Below are 7109 nucleotides of genomic sequence, written 5' to 3'. Positions count from 1 at the left end.
TGATTGCTCTGTCTTGGGGACTTCTTGAAGTCCAACTCCACAATAAAGCCAATCAGACTCAACCATCAGATGTCAAATAGGGGCTAATGAACCATTCACGGGCTTGGGAGAGAAATCAGGCAATCTCTTATTTCACGATCATCCCTTCCAAATATTGAATCTGAACTGTAAGCAGAATTTGCCGTAATTGCATCCCCCTCCTCTCGGGCGTGGGGGATCATTGGCATTCACGGCATGTCTCGGCTTTCTGGAAAGAGGCTTGACGAGCCGACCCACTGCTTTCCAGAGGCACGTGCTTCTAGGGCATCGTGCTGACAGGGAGCAGGCAGGGCAGGGAGCGCTGGGATTCCTCCTGGCCTTGTGGTTGAGCCTGTCGAGCTTGATGTTGGCTGGGCATCCCAAGTCCTCACGTGGCATCCTCTTTGTGGGGGGGGGGCATCTGCATGGAGGGAGGGGACCCCCTCACAGAAGCCCCACCAGGAGCTTGGGTGAACTTCAGGAGGGTAGGTGGAGCTCAGGGACAATGTCCTGTGTCTGGTCCCTATCTCTCTGTCAGCTGCATTAGGGACTGCAAAGACTAGCGTCTTGGCCCTACCTGATGCCCCAGTACCTACGGCTCCCTGTGCCCATCTGAAGCATCTGGCTGGGTGATATGGGTTTGTTGTCCCCTCTACCTGGGGCAGGGCCATGATGCAGGCCATTATCACTCTCATTGTCATTCTCACAGGAATTTAGGGTAGTACAATGGTGAGTCACTCCCTGAGTCAGAGATGGCTGGTTGTCCACTGAAGTCTCCTCTCCCCTCCCGAACTATACAGTCATGGGTGGAAAGCAGCTGTGGAGCTGGGGAATGCAGCTAGGCATGGTCACGTAACTAGCTGTCATCACTGGACTGTATGAGGAAGTGATGTGGGCCACTTTTTGTTCAAGGCTCTTGAGAGGCACCATGCCTCCTTCATCCTTGTTTTCCTCTTTTGCTGATTAGTTGCCAATGACGACAAGGCTCTACAAGATGGCGGAGTCACAAGATGGAAGGAGCCAGGGTCTTTCAATGGACACGTTCAGGACAGGGGCCATGGTGGATAGAGTGCATCAAATAGTTCCACTTCTTGTCCCTCTGTGCATCTTACTGTGATGCAAACTCACAATCCCTCCTGCAAAGGTGGAGGATACTGCTCACGTCAGTGGAATGAGGGATCAGTAAAATGAAGCAGAAGTTCCAAGTCTAAATGTCATGAGATCCTGCATGCTTCTGTGTGTTGGCCTCTCTGCCATCTGACTAGTCTGCTAGAGGAGAAGAGATGAGCCTAAGAAGCTTGTTGGAGACGTCACAGTCCGTAAGTAGAGCCAGGCCTTGGACCCAGAGAGACTGGCAGCAGAGCCCACCGCCCCACTGAATGGCCACTCAAGAGTGTGGCTCACACGGAGTGAGCCTCGCCCCCAAGTTGTGCAGCCAAGGCCAGTCTAGACCAGCCTTCAGCCATAATCCCTGACATGCTGAGCCCAGCAAGATCAGCAGAGCTACCTAGCTGAGCCCCATCTGACTCCGGATGTCTGTGCCATGAGCATTTACTGTTGTGCGCCACTGAAGTTTTGTGGTTGTTTGTTATGCAGCATTAGGACGAGAGGTCACGGATACAGTGGTCTACCAACCAGGAATGACTCTATGCCTTGGACTGTGACGGGAGAGAGAAATTTCTGTCCTACGTTTTGGGGTTGACTTGTAATAGCAGTTTGGCTCACCCTGATTCAAAGTCTCCACTACTTCTGTGGCTCCCCCATTACTTCAGGATGAAGGATCCAGAAAAATCTGGCCACTGAGTGCCTCTCCAGCTCCCCTGAGCATGCCTCTCTCCTCTCCTTCTACACACTAGCGGTACGGGCTTTCTCCCAGGAGCTCAGATGCTCCAGACAGTCTCCAACATTATAACCTTATCTTGTGTTTTTCCCTCTGCTTGGAACACCCCTCCTGCCGACTTAGCATAACGCTCAGCTAAAATGTGCCTCCTTCTGGCAAACTTGTCCTTATTCTCAGAGGAGGTTGGTCCCCGTTAAGATGGTCCCAAATCTCTCTGCATTTCCTCATGGCACTCAGTGCCTTGGCGACTCCTGCCTGGGTGTGTCTTCTCCATCACGAGGCAGGAACCCTGTGTGGTGTGCCTCCCATGGGCACGTACCTGACCCATTGCACATGCTTACTATTTCTTTTTTTTTTTTTTTAAGATTTTATTTATTTATTTGAGAGAGAGAATGAGACAGAGAGAGAGAGGATCAGAGGGAGAAGCAGACTCCCCGCCGAGCAGGGAGCCCGATGCGGGACTCGATCCCGGGACTCCAGGATCATGACCTGAGCCGAAGGCAGTCGCTTAACCAACTGAGCCACCCAGGCGCCCCACTATTTCTTGAATAAATGGGTGACACAGTGGTGTAGTTGACATTCTCTAGACTAGGGTTACAAGCTTTTTTAACAGACACCTCTAGCTTGGGAGGACATATTAGGGACCCCCTTCTCCATGTATCGCCTAGTTGTATGTTCGTTTCCCTCTGAACCTTACTCCCCAGCTGAAGCTCTCCAGTGGCCATTCAGTGGGGCAGATGCGCTCTGCTGCCAGTCTCTCTGGGTCCAAGGCCTGGCTCTACTCCTTACCGACTGACTGTGACATCTCCAACAAGCTTCCTAATGCCTCCCTGCCTCAGTTTCCTCATCTGTAAAATGGGGATTGCTCTGAGGAATACATGAGCACGTTTGCAGAGCCTCACATTTGGTGCAAGTTATAAAAGCATAAGCTATGATGATTCAAGTCAAGGACTGTCTTTTATTCATTTTTATATCTCCCGTGTGCTGGCAGAATGCCTAACGCAGTGCTGGCAGAAAGAATGTGCTCAATAAATGCCTTTTAAAAAACATCCCAGAGGTCTTTAAAAACACACACACACTTTTTTTAAAGAGCAGTTTTAGGTTTACAACACAACTGAGAGGAAGGGGCAGAGATTCCCCATGTCCCTCTGTCCCCCACACGTGCACAGCCTCCTATTACCAACACCACTCACCACATGGCATAGTTTTTTTGAACCAAGGACGAACTCATAATGGCACATCATAACCACCCAAAGTTAAAGTTTATAGTTTATCTTAGGGCTCACTCTTGGTGCAGAATATTCTATGAGTTTGGACAAACGTAGAATGATGTAGATCCATCAAAGTACCTTCACTGCCCTCCTCCTCCTTCTCCTTCTTTTCCTTTTTTTTTGCACCTGTTATGCCAAGAATCCAGGCTCCTTTCCAGTGGTTCTCGCAAGCGTGCTTCGCTGGGTGGAGAGGCTAGCCTCAGCTGAATGGTCTTTTTCTGATCGTTTTCCTTCAGGCCTTTCAGGAGGCCAACTCGGCTCTTCGAGAGGGTGCTTAATACACTCGATATATACACGAGTTCTCTTGGCAAGAGCCTTGTCTTCAACTTGTTTACAACAATGCCAGCAGCATCCGGGCAACACGGGCTCTTCCGGTTTTGCTGCGGTGACATTTACAGGCCATTCTTTTCTTTTGTGAACAGTGCCCCCCCATTCCCTGCCTTCCTTGACATACCTTCTTTGTAGATCTGCACGGAACAACTCCACGTTTTCCAGAAGGCCTGCCTCCCCTCTTTCCCTTCGTGTTTGTCATTTTGGCGAATTACTGGAAGGCGGTGGTTCCAAACGAATGGCAGTAAATGCCTTTTGAGTGAGTGAATCAAAAAAAGTCATGGAAATAGTATGGAGAAGAAAAGATCAGAATGTAGACATTGAAACAGCTATTCAACTGCAAACCCAGCGCCTGTCCCAAGGTTACCGCCATGTTTCTCCATTGCTCAGTCTGGGCTGGAAACAATCATCAGAGAAAACGAATTTCATGGTGTTCCTTTTGCACTTCTTTGGACCCCACATGGCACCCCAGCTTGGTCCCCAACTTCCTTCCCTTGTCACTTGCTACTCCCAGGGGCTCCTGAAGAAATGGCACAGGAATCGGCAGTGATTGGAAGTCTTTGAGCATCGCTGAACACCCAAGGTGGTGCATTCAAATGGGCAGCATTCATTGCTCTATGTTCTGACCCGCTCATTCAAAAATCCACCGTGTTTTTTTTTTTTTAAAGATTTTATTTATTTATTTGTCAGAGAGAGAGAGGGAGAGCACAAGCAGGGGAAGAGGCAGGCAGAGGGAGAAGTAGGTTCCCCGCTGAGCAAGGAGCCCGATGCGAGACTCGATCCTAGGACCCTGGGATCATGACCTGAGCTGAAGGCAGACGCTTAACCCACTGAGCCACTCAGGCGCCCCTTCATTGTGTTATTGATACCTATAGCCCCCACTTGTCCCTCTTCTTTCTACCATGATTTGGGAAAAGACTTGCAGCTAGCTGGGAGGTTGTGACCTTCCTGGAAATTGTCACCATCATATCAACTCTCAGCAGTGACTGAGCGCATAGTTTGTGCAGACAGTTGTCTGTATTTTACCTGCATTCACTCACTGACTCCTTACAACACCTCCGCGAGGTGGGTCCGCCCCACTTCAGAGATGCAGAAACGTAGGCTCTGAGAGATTATGTGCCCAGGGTGGGAGAGCCAGGATCCCTGACTCAAGCATACATCACAAGACAGGTGTGGCACCTCCCGGCGGGCCACACGTGTCATCCTGAAAAGGCTTGGCAAACGGTGCCCCAGAAGACCTGCATCATGACAGCCCGTTCTTTCAAAAACATTTGCTGAGTGTCTTCATTGTGTCAGGAAGCTGCAGGGAGGCAGGAAGGGCGTCCCCTGACTGGCGCTGGATAAGTGGAAAGCTCCCTCCCACACCAAGCAGGGCCAAGGGTGATCCTGGGGAGTTTGGTGTTAACCGGAAGCTGAACCGAGGGACCCTGAAGAGAGGGTCTTCAGGTTCCCCCTGAAGAGACGCAGGTTCCCCCACTTGAAACAAGGTCCTGAGCAGGTCTGCAGTCTCCCACCAGGACAAGTGGATTTGCAAGGCCAGGGGCAGAAGACCCACGTGGTGTTAGAAATGGACCACTCTATTCATTGGCAAGGAGTCCTTTCTGGGAAGAGGGCGAGTGTGGGCTGACGGTGACTAGCATGGATTTGGGGCCAAACAGACCTCAATTTGAATTTTAGCTCAGCCACTCCCTGGCCACACTGGGTCTCCGTTTCCTCATATGTAAAATGGGGTTAATAGTTGTACCTCCTTTTTTAGGTTGTTTCAGTGGGTAAATGAGTAAAGTTTGTAGCCCAGGACGGGCATAGAAATAAATGTTTATCACAACAACAACAATCGTGCAGGTATTTTGCCCCACGATGGTGTATTTGGCCTGCACGGACATCCTTAGTGCGAAGTCATGATGCCAGGTAACGCAGCACTAACTAAGTGCAAGGCGCGGTTTTAAGAGCTTGACAGGTACTAACTAATTTAATTCCTACACCAACCTTATGATGTGGGTATTAATGATCGTCTTCATTTTGCAGATGAGAAAACGGAGGCCCAGAGAGGTGTCTCCCAGAAATCTTTTGGGGAGGCCCCATATGGCTGCAGGCTGCTCATCAACAGAATGCTTTTGTTTGAGATGAGAACGTATTCTACACATTCAGCGAAGGAGCCCTAATGGATCCCCCAACATCTGCGAAACCTCTTCACAATCAGATAAGTCTTTTTTTTCTTTTTAAATTAAAAATTAAGAACTCTTGTCCTTCAAAAGACACTCTTAAGAGACTGAAAAAGATGAGCACCGGGCTGGGAGAAAATATTTGCAAATCACACATCTATAAAAGGTTTGAATGCAGATTACATAAACAACTCTCAAAAGGCAACAACAAGAAAACAAATAACCCAATTTTTTCCCCAAATAACCCAATTTTAAAAAATGGGCAAAGTTTGACACCTAGATTCCTTTCTTTCTTTCTTATTTATTTATTTCTTATTTATTTTTTATTATTATGTTCAATTAGCCAACATATAGTACTTGGCTCTAAGGTAAACTAGATGAGTGATTATTCTTAAGTTCATTATCTGTAAAATAAAGATGATGTGGCCAAATTCCCTGAGTTGGCAAAAAAGAAAATGTTACAGTAAAAATTGAAGTACACTCTGAAAAAAAATAATAAATAAAAAAAATAAAATAAAAAATGGGCAAAAGATTTAAACAGACACTTCAACCAAGAAGTTCAGTGGAGGAGTGCCTGGGTGGCTCAGTCGTTAAACGTCTGCCTTAGGCTCAGGTCATGGTCTCAGAGTCCTGGGATCGAGCCCTGCATTGGGCTCCCCACTCGGTGGGAAGCCTGCTTCTCCCTCTCCCACTCCTCCTGCTTGTGTTCCCTCTCTCGTTGTGTCTCTCTCTGTCAAATAAATAAATACAATTTTTTTTTAAAGATTTTATTTATTTATTTGAGAGAGAGAGAATGAGAGACAGAGAAGCAGACCCCCTGCGGGACTCGATCCCGGGACTCCAGGATCATGACCGGAGCTGAAGGCAGTCGCTTAACCAACTGAGCCACCCAGGCACCCTACAATTTTTTTTTAAAAAGAAGTTCAATGGATGGCAAATAAGCATGTGAGAAAGTGTTCAATTGTCCTGGTTTAAAGGCGAATTCAGTCCACGTGGAGCTGCTTTGCACTCCGTAGAAGAGCTACAATGTAGAAGATGGAGCTCGCAGGTGTTAGCAAGAGTGTGGAGGAATCAGAGCCCTCCTCCACTGCTGGCTGGAACACAAAGCCGTAAAACCATTTTGGAAAACAGTTTGGCAATTTCTTAAAAAGCTAGATTTACACGTATCTTAGGATCCCAGCTATTGTCAGGTAAATACTCCTCGGTATTTATCCAAGAGAAACGGAAGCGCATATCCATGGGAAAACTTGAACCCAAACGTTCACAGGAGCTTTATTTGTAACAGCCCATCCAATGAATGGATAAACAACTTTTGGTATATAAAATATATGAAATTAGAGGAAATGCAAACACACCCCTATCGACAGAAAGCAGATCGGTGGTTGCCTGGGGACGAGGGGCGAGGAGTGAAGGGGGCAGATTTCAAAGGGGCCGGAAGAAATTTTAGGAAGGATGGGTAAGTTTACTATCGGGGGGGGGGGGGGGGGG

This window comes from Leptonychotes weddellii, chromosome 4, assembly GCF_054177405.1.
Source record: "Leptonychotes weddellii isolate Sample4059 chromosome 4, ASM5417740v2, whole genome shotgun sequence".
NCBI classification, from domain to species: Eukaryota; Metazoa; Chordata; class Mammalia; order Carnivora; family Phocidae; genus Leptonychotes; species Leptonychotes weddellii.
Note: the sequence above shows the minus strand (reverse complement) of the source record.